This window comes from Myiozetetes cayanensis, unplaced genomic scaffold (assembly GCF_022539395.1).
Source record: "Myiozetetes cayanensis isolate MyiCay16 unplaced genomic scaffold, myiCay2020 scf3, whole genome shotgun sequence".
NCBI lineage: Eukaryota > Metazoa > Chordata > Aves > Passeriformes > Tyrannidae > Myiozetetes > Myiozetetes cayanensis.
This window is the reverse complement of record NW_026087521.1, coordinates 25,890,917-25,906,531: the sequence shown is the minus strand read 5'-3', so window position 1 is coordinate 25,906,531 and position 15,615 is coordinate 25,890,917. Positions and strand designations below refer to the sequence as shown.

Genomic DNA, 15,615 nt, shown 5'->3' with positions numbered 1-15,615 from the left:
TGTTACTGTTTCCTGTGTTTTCCAGCAACGCAGTAAAAAAATTATATGTATTTTTGAGATGCTTTTGCAGTTACCTTATCCAAAAATCAGTCCGTGATAAATGTGATGAACTAGCTATTTTAAATCCTTATTTAAAAAAAATAAATGTAGACAATACAGAAAGCAATTCAGTACAAGTAACTGCATATGGAAGAAATAACATCACATCTGATTCCTGAAAATAAATGGGATCTTGAAAATGGAATAGATGTTTATTTGATTGCTTTGAGAGTTAGCCTCCCTAAAAAGCTGATTTTAAATGAGTTTTGTATTTGGAAGTGATGCATGTTAACTGTATTGCAAAGTGATTTCTTCTTTTCTCTGGAAAATGCATTATGATATCTAGCAAAGAAAGAGGTAATGATATTTTTTTAATTTGGGTGCTGTCATCTAGGAGCTGGACAGAGATCACTGTCCCTTAGGAACTAAGTATCAGAATTATGAATGTATACTGTAAACCAGCTATTTAGTGGTAATTGTTGTCAATCACAGTCTGCAGGAGATAAGTCTTTACTGGTGATTTGATAGGCAAAACCATGCTTACCTGCATCAGATTTTTTTTTTCAAGTTCACATGTTCACAATTTAATTTTTGAATAAAGTTTTACTGCTTTTTCCAAGCTTGAGTCTTCTAGTGAAGCAAAATAGGTTATGTTTTTGGTTCATACGGTGGTTCTGGTCCTATGTCCGAATGTAAGCATGTAGATTTGAGTACCTATATGAGGATTCATTTAATTATGACCAATCCAGCAAAAGTTACAAAAGAAATATGAGGTATATAATCCTAGGCTGCAAAGTTACAACTGCTTGGTATAATTTATACAATATATAGCGACTTCTCAAGAATCAGGTGTGGGACATGGTACCTTAGTATATACAAAATACAAATTTAATTCTAGAATCTATATAATTTGCTTAAGTATAGTTCTATAGGTAACAACACTAATGGGAAACTTACTGTAATTTTAACTCAATGTTTTTATACTTGAAAGGGAAACTAAGTTAAGTATTGGTTTAGATCTGTTGAGGTACATATAGATGTTCCTGTGCTCCTGTAGTTGAATTTGCAGTCTAATATCATACTGTATTGTTTGGGTGAAGTTATTTACTAGACATTTCAAATTAGAGCAGATGGATAATGTGCTATGACAAAGACATGTGACCTCTTGTCTTAAATGTTTTGCAGCTGATTTGAAACTAATATTTATTATCTGAACAGTGCATGCTACAATCAAGTTGGTGAATATTTAGCTTGCTTTCCTTTCAAGATGGAAATTTTCTTACATGACCATTTGCCATTTATTTTTACTTAGTTATCTGTTTGCTCTTAAATAAATTTTCGTGATGCAATAGAAATCTAGTTCTCCTCTTCCATCACTTATTAAAGAATATAAACAATATTATATACTGAATTTCCACTCAATCCAGTCAAAGGCTTTTACTTTTGTTTTAGGTGGGTGTACTTTTTCTCAGATTTGACCCTGAGATTATCTCAGTTCTTAGAGCATGGTGCTGGTAACATCAAGGTTGTGGGTTTGATCCCCGTACGGGCCATACACTCAAGAGCTGTACTGGATAATCCTTATGTGTCCCATCCAACTCAGAATATTCTGTGAAATCCTTACTACTTCTTTAAAAAAATATAAGTTTAGGATTTTGAAATCTTGTATCCTCTTCCTCCACTAAAGTGGAATTTTGCTTCTAAAATTTCTTCTTCTTCTTTTTACAACAACAACAACAAAAACCAACAAAAAATAAACAGGACAAACTTCTGAACTTTAGAACTTCTAAACTGAAATTCTGCCTCAGGCCAAATTTTTCTCTACTGGTTAAGTGGTCTAAATGAATAACAGCACTATTATTGATTTTATTGTTAGAAATAAGGCTGAAATGTTGAACTGAATTACTGAATGAAAGGAAAAATATTTAAAGTTTTCTCATATGACAGAATCATTTTACATTTACCTTTTGAGCAGTAGTATTATAAGAAATGTGGAACGTAGGCCTGGAAATTTGTAAATCTTTCCTCTTCACTGTAGATTACTAGACTCATCATTATCAATAATCCTTTAAACTAAAGCCTATAGTTATTTAATGAACAGGTACTGCAGTTCTAGGTGTCTTTTACCTCTCTCCAAAATTCATTATTGTCGTTTGCATCCTTTCTTCTTTCACTTCTGTCACTTGAAAAAGGAAACTGGGAATGAGGGTGGAAAGGATCCCCAGCTGATGCCATTGAAGATCCGTAACAGTTTAAACCATGATTCTTGGCTCTGCAGAAAAGTTGGTCATGGTCATTTTGTGTGGTCATTTTGCCCCTGAGTGACAACAGTCAGCTCTGGCACTGGGAGGGTAACAAAAAGTGGGGAAAGGAAGGAGAGGGCAAGAGCAGCCTTAACTGCTGCAGCTATTTGCTGAGTGAGCATATGTTGAAACCCTTGAGCCTCCATAGAACATCTTTTCACAGATCAGTGCTTAAATCACATGTATAATACTCTCCTAAAATTTGATCTGAGCACCTGTTTATTTGCTTTTCTAGCAGAAGTTGTTCTATTGTGGAAATCACACAGTTACTTACATTCCATTATAAAGGATAATGGGATAGTCCAGTTAGTTACACCAAAGTAGCAGTTTTCCCTGGATTTTACATGTTCAACTTGTAGAAAAATGAGTAATTGGCCCTTTCTCTATCTCTTGAAAGTTTGCTGAATGCTGTACTTTTGGACAGTATTAGAAATGAAGATCTGAAGAAGAATTAATATTACTGCAATCTTATAATTTATATGATTTTAATTTTGCAATTCAGAAAGATTTTTATTCAAAAGATATTTTAAATTTATTTGATTTACTAGACCTGAAAAAACTATATATTGGATTGATTGAATGTATTTGATAGGACAGTGTTTTGAAGTTATTATGATATGAACTTGAATACCCTGTCCAATACTTAAAAGATCCCAGAAGATAGACCATGTGAATTAATTACTTCTTTTTCATTTTGCCAACTTTACCTCTGTTCCCAGAAAGACAAATTACTGTGAGCAACTGGCAGTTGATATTACGAAGGTATCTCCCACATCCTTCCCATGTCCCATTGTAACAGCCAGTCCTCTGAATGGATGTGGGACTTCCCAGTAATACTTCGTCCTTCAACTGGCAAATTTATCTGCTGCCCTACTTCTTTGGATGACCTGCAAAAATCCTCTCTCAGATTCTGCCCCAGAAACCTCTCTTTTCTGGACTAGGTCTATCTGTGCAGAAGCACCTGGGGCAACACAGGGATATGGGCCTCAGTAGATTAAGGTACTAGTTTTCGAGAGTGACCAGTTTACTCTTCTATAAGACAGAACCGTCATATTCATATCGGCTGTTACTGGATGTGTTTAGTTATTTCACATACTGATTGTGTGTTTGTGCAATTGTATATTTGTGAAAGTTGACTGAATCCATCACAATTTGTTTCTGAATAAGATTTTAAATGTTTTTTTCATGAGCTAATAAAGATTTCTTCATTTTCTAAGAAAGTAGCTAGAGGAAAATCCTAAGAAATTCTTTAATATTTGGGATTTGATTCTGTTTGGGCAGTGAAGGCTGATGATAGTTTGTGTTAAGATGGAGGGATTTATTCTTTCTGGCAATGAAGGCCTTGATTTGTGGTAACCCATAGGGTTATGCTGCAGTCACATGTGAATAGACACTGTCTTTTCTAGAAAGCCCATATTTGACAGAGGCGTTAGCTATTGAGCAAGTGATTATCACAGTGTTGTTAGTCTGTAGTAAAAACCATCTTTGCTGCATCTTTTGATTGCCTTGGCAAGTGACAAATTTACAGGTAGAGTACAGAATTTTTAATGAAATTACAGCTGTAGGTGACTTCTTTTTTAAATATTTTGAATTTATTTCGAGTGTCAATTGTTTGAATTATTACTAAATAATATTAGATAAAATATCCAAATTAATGTGTAAGGTGACAAACACTGTTTAGTGTCTTCAAACTGCTGAAATAGACTTACTCACTGTCTAATAAAAACTCAGTTTCCCATAACTTTTCAGGAAGTCATCAAGGAGATTTATTTTAATTGTTAGGTTCTTAGGTATATTTTAGATTTACTCTATGTGCTGTCCATTTCCCTTAATCCAATAACATTGCTAGTTATTTGCACTATACTGGGGAGTGGCTACTTCTTTCTAAGCTTAAAAATTAAGATTATAATAGGACTGTAGGATTAAGGAACTATTTCTCTGTGTATTCAAACTGTCTAATAATATACTAATGAAAGAATGTTGTTTAATTATTTGGTTTTGCCATTTAATATTATAGTTACTTTTAAATATGACTTTTGTGTTGCTAATATATGAAAAGAATTAAAACCAGCAAAAAAATGGGTTTGATCTCATTTGACCTTTCTGACGTTCAGTCAGTTAAAAGGTTTGTAAGATGTTTAATTACCAAATGGTATGATCATTATTCATCTCATCATTTGATATATAACGTCAAGTGAATTGCCTCCCTGGAGTGCACTGTGTTTCACAGATCAATAGATTTCTAAGAGCTTGAAGGAGAGCTTTATACATTCATAGAAAAGAAGGAAAGTATATCCTCCTTGTAAAATGGCTTATGTAGTTATTCTGTGAGCTTTTCTGAGTTATTTTTTTATTTACCTCTCAGGAATACAAAATCCTGTAACATAAAGACATTAATTAAAATATTTTAAACCTCCTTATTAAAAAAAATAAAAAATATTTCTACCTTTCTCTATGTAATAAAATAGCTTTGAAAGTCTGTCCTGAACAGTTTCATTCACATTTATTAAAATAATTATACTCACTACAACAGATTTTTTGCCTTGACACAGCAACACATAGTAAAACAAAAGGCCACCCAAATGCAATACACATTATTGCTTAAACTATTAATGTTTTGGTTTTCTGCATGTTTAAATAGGTGGGTTAGTTTTAACTGATTTGCATTGTTGTTTAATGTTTGTGGTTTTTTTTTTTTATTTTTTTCCATTTATTTTGTCAAGGATATTTATGCACACCTCAAAAGAAAATGATAAAGCTTGTCTCTAATTGAGTAGTTTCATACTTATGAATTTATTTTAAAATTATGATAATTTATAATTAATTGCATGAAGAGTAATTACATAGTATGCTTCATGTTTACTTGGGCTTTTCTGCATATATTGTTCTGCTCTTATCCAATGTAGGTGAGCAATCTTATAACACAAGCTATTTGAGCATGCCTGTCTGATCTCTTGCTGTTGAAAGAAGGGTTTTCCAAAAGACTGAAAGAGGCTTCTAGTAGAGCTCAAGCACTGATGTTTGTTGCAGGTTTTTTTTTCTGTAAGTTTTTCATGCTTGATTTGCTCTTTTGACTTACCAGCTTTCTGCTTAGAAAGTAAGAAAACAAAACTATATTTCTTCTTTAACTTTTGTTAACGAGGGTAAGCTTTTTAGCTTAAATTTATGCCTTGCTGTTTGTCCTTGCATCAGTCAGGCACTGAGGAAACTGTAGTTCAGCTAAGCAAATCTTCCCTGCTGTGGGCCAGAAGCAACATTAACTTGAAAATTTTACTCCCTTATTCATCTGTCACTTATAACCCATCATCTACTCAAAGATTAATTTGAACTGTGAACAATATCTAAGCTTCCTTAATCCCTTGCTCTTGTCCTTTTTCTTGAGCTGCTGTACTGTGACGGAAAGGCCATAATTCTGAAGCTTCTTATTCCTCAGACCTACCTAAAGTAACTCCCGTTGGGAACCGATTGATGTTTTAGCAAGGAAATTCTTACCTGCTTCTGAGAACAACCTGGAAAAATTGTCAGGAGGCATTCACACTCTTGGATGTTCACGCTATGGAATTCTTGTAAATGTAAAATCTAATTTGTCTGGGCTCTTTGCACCAGCATTGTTCAAGGTCAGATAAGTGGTGTGAAATACAGGAAACGTTTCTGAGATTTCAGTTCTTTCCCTATACTCACAATATTTTTCACCAGATTAGCAAATCAAATAATACCAAATGCATTAATAATTAATGTAAATTATGATATATACTTAATATCTTTTAGGACTTTATATATCAATAGTCATCTCTTTTAAGACATTCTTAAAGCAGTATTCATTTGTTGGCATTTGCATTTATTTGCCCATATATTTACTGCTTAGCAGTAAATAGCTTCATGTGATATGTACTTGAAGTGCGAAGTCCATAACTATTTAATTTTGGAGTAATTTCTGTCATCATTTGGTAGGTGCCATAGATGTTGGGCTAAAGGGTTGATTAGTGACAAAGTACAGCAATGCTCTTGAATATTGTGTTCAATTTAAGAGGATGTGATGATCTGTGAGTGCAGCCAGAGGAGGGCAGCAAAGCTGGTGAAAGAGCTGGAGGGAATGTCCTATGAGAATAGCTGAGGACTTTGGACTTCTGCAGTTTGGAGAAAAGGATGCTGAGGAGTGATCTCATTGCTCTGTACACCTTCCTGAGGAGGCAGAGGGGATAGGAAGGGGCTGATCTCTTCTCCCTTGGATCCAATGATAGGACACTTTGGAATGCTTCGAAGATGCTTCAGGGGGGATCTGACTGGACATTAGAAAGCATTTATTTATGGAGAGGATGGTCAGACACTGGAACAGGCTTCCTAAAGAGGCGGTAGATGCACCAAGCCTGTCAATGCCCTTAATCACATTCTAACTTTTGGGCAGCCCTGAACTGATCAGGCAAAAGGACTAGATGATTGTTGTAGGTCCCCTTCCAACTGAATATAGTCTATGCTATGCTATGCTATCCTATAGAATCATAGGATCATTAAGGTTGGAAAAGACCTCATCCACTCTATGCTATGGTATTCTAGACGGCTGTGGTACCAGAAACCAAATTACTTGTTTTCATAGTACTTTTATGAAGAGATTGATTAAGTATGAGTAGGGAAAGTAAGCTTGTTCTTTTCAGACACTATTCCTGAGAGGTTCTGCAGTGAAACACAGATGTCATTCCATAGTGACAGGAAAGTGAAAACAGGAGAAAAAGGCCAGTGCGCTTATGCTCTGGGTCCATCCTGTCCCTTTCTAGATACTGGAACTCAAAGGTCTCCTAGACTTTTCATAGGGGTAAAACCAGTGTGATTTGTAATATTACCTTTGATTCTGTTATGAACTAAAAGAATCAGTAAGTAAGGAATGCATTGAAAAGGTCTACTTTTGAAGGACATAGTATCCAAAACATCTACCAAATATGATTGCAAGTTTATTCTATGTGATGCTATTTTGAGCTGAAAAACACAGTTAAGGAAACTACATATATTTATTTACACAAATTGCAATATCATAATAATCTGGAGTATTGCACAGTAATATCTATTTTTGTAGCTGTTTGAAGCGCCAACTAATGGAGTTTGCAACATATGATTTGCAGTTGGAGTCAAGGACAAGGAAGGCCTCTCATTTAAAAGAATTTAGAATTCCATTCCTTCCCATTTCAAGGAGAAAAGAATCTTGGGAGCCCTAAAATTCCTTTAGAAATAAAACTCAGGACAGACAAAGTAAAATCATTATAATTTGTACCCAGAAATATAAAAAAATCACATAAAAAGTGAGTTAATGGAACCAACTTTATACAGAGAGGGTAGTTGTACGCTTTCAAAACTGATGAAGTAAGAAATCTTTGTTGTTTCCCCTACAGAACAGTCATGCATATTTATTGACAGCTGTAGTTAATGTGTACTACAATAAGAGATGTAGGAAAACTTGCACAGTAAGTAAACTTTGCAAATAAGTTTTTGCTTCTTTGCAAGAAAGGATAACATTCTCTGGACTCACTGGTCCTCTTCAAATAGTATCCATGTTCATTAGCTTGTTCATCCCTTGATTTCTCTTTGGTTAAAAACTGGTTTTGGAAAATCCATAGCCTTAGATCTGTGACTTTTCCTGTAATTTTTACTTCATCACACCTGGAAAATATTGTCTAAAGTACACACGATATACAGGCATAGTGAAAATTTCATGTTTTGAGTTCATCATTCCTTTTTGTGGAGGTATTTGTATGCTGTTATCTTTGAGGAAACGTAATACAGAAATAAAAAAATTAATAATCCATTATTGTTCAAAGCATTTGTTTATTATACTTAGCAGGAATTGCAATGTGATGGCATGATGGGACTAATCTATAAGTAAGTTTTCATGTGAGTCCTCACAAGTGGGGCTTGAAGTTTTCGCTCAGTCCCAGAGATTTAACATCACTGGCATAAGTGAAACCTGGTGGGAAGAGAGCTGTAACCAGAGTGCCCTGTTGGATGGTTACAGGTTCTTCAGGAGGGATAAACAGGGCAGAAGAGGCAGAGGGGTGGCACTGTATGTAATAGTAAGATTAGAGTGTATGGAGCTCACAGTTGGCAGTGGCACAGTTGAGAGCTTCTGGATAAAAATCAAGGGGCAAACAAATAATGCAGATGTCATTGTGGGAGTGTGCTATAGACCTTCCAGCTGGGACGTGACACTGACAAATTATTCTTTGATGAACTAAGTGCTGGTCACTTTTCAAACATCAGTTCTTAAGGGCACAGGAGCAGGCAATTCCCAAATGTTGGAAGTCAAGCAGAGGAGGCAGAAGGCCGACTTGGCTGAACAGGGATCTTCTCTGGGAAATAAGGCAAAAAAGAAAGGTGTATGCCCAGTGGAAGCAAGGTCAAGTGACATAGGAAGAATACAGAGATGCTGCTTGTGCTGTACGGAGAAAATTCATGCAGCCAAAGCTCAGATGGAGTTGAAGATACCAGAAATGGGGAGGACAATATAAAGAGTGTTTTAAATACAATAATGGCAATAGGCAGTATAGAAATACTATTGACCTGTTCCAGGATAAGGATGGTCATCTCAAAAATAGGGACAGAGACAGGCACAGAAAGTGTTTAACATGATGGACCAAGAGGGTTTCAGTGTCCTGAGCTGTAAGATCATGACTGTGAGAATGATCAGTTCCCAGTCGACCCTGAAATTGTGTGGGATCTGCTGCTCAAGCTGGATCCTTACAAATCTATGGGCTGTGATGGGATTCATCCCAGAATCCTTGAAGAGCTGGCTGATGTCATTGCAAAAGCACTCTCAATGATTTTTGAACAGTCTTTGAGAATCCAGAGAGGTCCTGGCTGACCAGAAGCTGGTGAATGTTGTCCTGATTTTCAAGAAGAGCAAGAAGGAAGGCCTGTCAGTCTCACTTCAGTGCCTGGTAAAGTTATGGAGAAGATTGTTTCTGGAAGGTACTGAAAAGCATCTGAAAGACAATGCAGTCATTGGTCACAGCCAGCACAGCTTCATGAGAGGAAAGTCCTGGTTATCTGTTGACTCTTATCTGTTGACAAAGGCAGAGAGGCCCTTCAGAGAGACCTCAACAAATTTTATAGGACTGGGCAATCACAAAGCATATGAAGTTCAGCTAGGAAAAGTGCCAGATTCTGCACCTGGGATGGGGCAACCCCTGGATGTACATACAGACTGGGGAATGAGATGCTGGAAAGCAGTGCCGCAGAAAGGGACCTGGGGGTCCTGGTCGATGGCAAGCTGAATATGAGTCAGCGGTGCCCTGGCAGCCAGGAGGGCCAACTGTATCCTGGGAGGCATCAGGCACAGCATCACCAGCTGGTCGAGGGATGGGATTGTCCCGCTCTGCTCTGCACTGGTGTGGCCTCACCTTGAATATTGTGTGCAGTTTTGGGCACCACAATATAAGAAAGATATGAAGATCTTAGAGAGCATCCAAAGGAGGCCAGTGACGATGTGGGGAAGCCATATGAGGAGCGGCTGAGGTCACTTGGTCTGTTCATCCTGGAGAAGAGGAGGCTGAGGGGAGACCTCATCACAGTCTACAAATTCCTCTTGAGGGGAAGAGGAGGGGCAGGCACTGATCTCTTCTCTCTGGTGACCAGTGACAGGACCCAAGGGAATGGCCTGACATTGTGTTGGGGAGGTTTAGGTTGGATATTAAAAAAAGGTTCTTCACCCAGAGGGTGGTTGGGCACTGGAACTTCCCCAAGGAAGTGGTCAGAGCACCAAGCCTGACAGAGTTCAAGAAGCATTTGGGCAAGACTGTTGGGCACATGGTGTGACTCTTGGGGATAGCCCTGTGCAGGGCCAGGAGGTGGACTCAATGATCCTTGTGGGTCTCTTCCAACTCAGCATATTCTGGGATTCTGTAGTGTTCTTCCTTTCAAAAACCAAACTAACTAACAAAAAGCAACATCCTCCCTCAAAAAACCTCAAAACAAACAAAAACTCCTAAACCAAGAAACCCACAAAAAGCCCCCAAACCCAAAACCTAAAGTAAAAAATGTAAAAGAATCCCACCAAACCAAAGCCCTGAAAACCAAAAGCCATGCTCTGGAAATTATGATGATGGAAATATGACTGTGAAATCTTGTCTGCCCTAAATTGTTTTGTGCTTAGGAGAATAGTCATAGGTTATGTAACCTGCTAGAGGTAGCTTTAATCTCACTGTTTTGGAAAGCAGGAAGTGTGCAGTAACTATAAACCAATCCTAAGTAGGGCCCTGTAACCCCATGGGTGACAGTGAGTGTGCTTACCTGCTGAAATGCATGTTACTGTGTTTTATGGGTATCTCTACAACTGAATTAACTCACTATTTGATATACTTTCATGTCCTGAAAATTTTGCAGAAAGTCTTAAGCAATATCTCTGAAACTTGGCATCCTTCATTCTTTTCATACTGGAGATATTATTTCAGAGCTACTTTATTATCTTCTTTTTATGTTTATTGTGATCACAGTAGCTGAAGTGCACTTTTTAAGAAAAATGTCTAATAAAAATGTCTGCCTTGTATTATCAGTGTCAGTGTCTACAGGTACTGGTATACTGTGTATCTTAACCCATAGAAGGGTTCTGTGGTGCTATGAGTCAGCTTTGAACTTCTTGTGTGCAGAAACCCCCTAAAGAGTGACAGCCTTTATTATTACACTGTTTGTCCAACTGAGACAGAAAGCAGAAGGGACTATCATGTTATCAGAATCTTCTTGCCATTACTGCTCATTTTTGATTCTTGTGTATTGCCATACACAAGAACCCATCCACTAGGAAATGCAGATTTATTGAAGTACTTTATGGAATTGTTCATCAAACAATTAGATAAAAACATTCAAGGTAATAATTTTCTCCCTCTTCCCCCCTGCCCTCCCTTTCTCCCTCTTCCAACCTGTTTATTCAATAAAATGGAAGAAATTAACAAAACAAACTCAAAAATTCTGGCAATTAAAATAACCTGTACATGATGGGTAAGTTACAGAAATTCTGAGATTATGGATTTTGTGATCCTTGAAAACAAGATTTGCCATCTGGAATTTCTAGTTATTTGAATCTGATACATACTCTTCTGAAGTTCCAAATCTGAGGCTACACACCAGTTCTCAATTCCTGTTCCATAACTTTGAATGTGTGCATGTGGGGTGTTGCAGAATATTTTTCTTTTAAGATGTAGTGTTTAATCAGTTCTTGTAATTAGTATTTTAGAACCTGATTTGTTAAAATAGCATTGTAAGGTACAGTGTCCCTTTCAGGTAAGAGTTTTGTGTATCAATCTGTTGTAACCATTTGATATAAAAAGTTCATTTTATATCTTGGAGCATGTATTTCTGTCCCAAAGTGTCAATAATTTTTATTTGGAAACATATAAAATGAAGAAGATATTGTAAATAGTCAGATCTTGGAGACACCTTCCTGTAAATTAAACATTTTTTAATAAGAGTTGGGTAACTGTGTGAATATGTATAAAAAAGTAACTAAAATAATAATGTCAAATACTAAAATTGCTTTTCCAAAATTTATTAACTTTTCATTGGATTTTAGTATATGATAGTTATGTTAGGATCTGGTTTCTCTATTTATCTTTAAATTATCTGGTTTCACTATAAAAGCAACATTGTTTCCTGCTTTTCTTCTCATTCTGTGCTTAACACTCAATATTGGATTTATTCCAAGAGCACTCAAGGGTGTCATTCAATGGCAGTCACTTTCTCCTTTTTAGTGATCTGGGATTCCTGCAGAGTCTAAATCTGTGGGACAGGAGGTACAGAGAGAGTTAAATAATTGCATATTTATTCTGGTTCTCAGGCAGGTTTTGCAGCCTGTGCTGAGTTCATCAGAGCTACGTCTAGATGGCTCATAGTGCTTGGACTGGCTAGTTTCACATTAGCTCCAGTAAGTATGTGGAAAATACAGTTGCAATAGTGGCTACTGTGTACCTAAAACTCAGTCTAGGCCTTTTAAAGGGATATGAAAAACTAAGCTTGAGTTTAATGCAGCTTTCCTCCAGCTTTGAGAAAGCCTCCTTTGAATCTAACTTTTTGCCTTAGTAGAAGTGTAGCAGAAGTGCCTGCAGAGCAGATGCAGCTGGTCTGATGTTTGATATTTTATATCTTATTCTAACTGAGGTTGATTGTTTTAAATTGATACAGATTCACAGAATCATAGAAGTGTTTGTGATAGAAGAGACCTTAAAGATCATTCAGTTCCAACTCCCCTGCCATGGGCAGGGAAACCTTCCACTGGACCAGGATACTCAAAGCCCCATCCAATCTAACCTTGAACACTTTCAGGGATGAGGAAATGTTTACGTTTTATTGCCATTAAAATATTTCAATAATTTTTCTACTGTAATCAACCAGATTAATGACAACTTTCTAGGATGGAATGAGTAATCAATATTTGATGTGGTGACATGATCTTTCTATGTTGGTTCTGATCCCAAGGTACAGGGGAAAAAGTAGCAGTGAGAGGAACATGTACATGGGAATGAATAATTCTGAAGTATAAAAGGAATTATGTGTGTATAGCAGGGAAAGGTGAAAAACTATTAGCTCTCCAGTAGAAAAGATGTTGTTCGGGACAGGGACACAGCAAAAGAGAGGTTCAGGAACCACAAAGGACAGAATGGAACTTGTTAATGGTGTCACAATGGAAGGAAGAAAAGACACAAGGCTGGAAGACGTCTGGTGAATAAGTGTGTAATACTTGTCTTCTGTCATTTCTGAATTAATTCAGGAAGCCATCTTCTAAAGTTCTGTGAAGATCATGAGTAAAATCTATGCTGAACTTTGTGTCCTGTGACATTTTTAGTGATGTTGATGGTTAGACTACCTTTATTCCTTTCCATTTTATTGGAAATATATATAAAAATATATAAACTAATTAAAGTGTAAGAGTTCTAGAGCAGCAGGCAATGATGCCTCAAATTGTTAATATTCTTCTGTGGTTTTATTACATATTATTAATATTAATAACACCTATAACAATATAATACAGTTACAGTAAATACAAGGCAGCTATGGATTAGTGAACTGTAATGCCATCGAGAAGCTTCTTACGAGGTCATAAAGCATGAAAGCAAAGCTTTCCTACTTTGTGTAGTTGCTAGGACATCAACGTGGAAATATGGTCAAATAGTTCAACACTTGTATTTTATTTGTTTTTGAACATATGTCTTGAATTCCTGTCTGCCTCTATTACAGATATTGTGTATTTATCTCTGCCTTTCTGCTTTAGCAACTTCTTTTTTTTCCCCCTTCTTATTTCCATTTGTTTCTGTCTCTGAAAACCTTCATTTTAGGTCCTCAATATGGTAGCAGGAAAAATGGAAGGAAGTGCAGTGCTGTCATGTTGTGATACGTGAAATGCATGCATATGAGCGGGTCACATTACAGTGCTAGCTGTGATTAGGATATGTTTAATTAAATTTTACAGCTTCTAATTGATGGCTGATTTGTCAATGAGATGCAATATTGTTTCATTAAGTGGACAGTTTGATGAATGTGATCTCATTCCAAATTTTATCTGTAAATGAGCATTTAAACAAAAAGAAATTAAACTGTTGAAATTTAGTGTTAGAGATTTCTTTAGCCGGGTTTTTTTTTATTTGCCTCATTTTTTCCTGATTTCCAGTTTAAAAATCTTTTGTGAAAACTGTGTTTACTTACTTAAGCCTGTGTAGCAACTGTGAAATTTAATTCACGGCTTCACCATTTCTCATGTTACTATTGCATTTCCTATTTTTTAAAATGATGTTGTGCCGCTTCTCATACAATTTATTTCTACAACGTATTAAAGTTCAGTTGCTTTAGACTTAAAGAGTTACTTAAGTTAGCAAAGCTGTAAATTTCTTTTGTGATGCCATTGACGATTGTTCAGATTCTTGTATCTGTAACTTTCATGTTTGGAGAAACCCATTCATTAAGCAAATAAGGTGGATATGAATTTCATGTCTCGTACAAAAGAGTAAGAGAGAAAGTTAGGTGACATAACTAGCTTATACATTACAATAGTCCAGTGTGAATGAATGAGTTCCTCAGCAGTCTTCTTACCAATAACTGCACCAAATGGAGACATAGCTTCTGCTACTTGTTTACCAGAGGCACTGACTTTAGGGGAAAAAAACAATCCATGCTTGTGAATGTGTTGAATGCACTATATTAGGTCAAGAGACCAACTGTATGTGCAACAAGATTAACCAAATGAATGAATGAGTGCTGCCTTATAAGCCTGATGCTTAGGATACTTCTGACAGTAATGCTATATAAGATATTTCAGGGTGGCAGCTCCTCCATGGCAGTTGTCTTCTATGACCTAATCTTGATTTCATACTAAACAATACAATGAATGAGACAAAATGAAGATATTTGATTATATAACTTGTCCTGTAACAAGACCATGTCATTCTTTACAAGCAACTTTTCTTCTGATGAATAAATAAGAGGTGAGATAAGTGCACTGGAGTATTCAAAGCATGACTGAATTACTGAAAGGGGAGTTACTGCACCTAAACTGATGACAACATGGTCATAACAATTGCAAGTATTGTGCTATATTAATCCTTGATAAAACTCTATCTGAAGTACTGCAGTTAAATTAACTTGGTCTGTCATGTTCTGTTGCTGAACCAATACCATGCTATAGTTTGAATTCAAAGAAGCAAGCCCTTATTTATGTTAAGACCCATCTGAGATTTTCTAACAGAATTAATCAAAAGTTGCTAATAAGAAGTAATTATGTTGTATTGAAATATGGCATTTCTTTTTTCTTTAAGAATGCTAGTTAAAATATTCTAATTGATTAATCTTATTTTTAATATTTGGTGTAGTACTGGGCATATTTTTATCTGCTCTCCTTTTTTTGTGTTATGGTAGTTTGAGAATTCTTACTGCTAGACCTGAACACTGTATTCCTGTGTTCTTCCTGGCTTGACCTTCCCTGCAGAAAGTGCCCTGCTGTGGAATTTTCTATTTCCTAGGATAACATAGCCTAGATTTGCTACTTTTATCATACTTTTGTAAGGAAACAGAACTTCTGTAAGTTGATACAATCATACTATCTGTCAGTCCCCCACAATAAATCTTGAACCTGTTGACCAACTTCAAATAAATTTGATTGAGAAGTAGAGGCCTCAAAGATGCTTATATCCATGAAAACAGATGCACTATATAAAAGAAACATGCAAAATTGTGCATCTGCTGGGGAAAAAGCATTGAGAATGTCCATGATGTTATTCAGAATTTCTATTGCTTACAGAACTACCTA

At 36.3% G+C, this 15,615-nt stretch overlaps 1 protein-coding gene across 6 annotated transcripts in view; it reads left to right on the top strand.

Annotated features, from left to right (window-relative positions):
* FOXP2 (forkhead box P2) overlaps positions 1-15,615 on the top strand; it is a 407,335-nt gene that overhangs the window by 127,075 nt on the left and 264,645 nt on the right. The gene's annotated exons all lie outside the window — the stretch shown is intronic.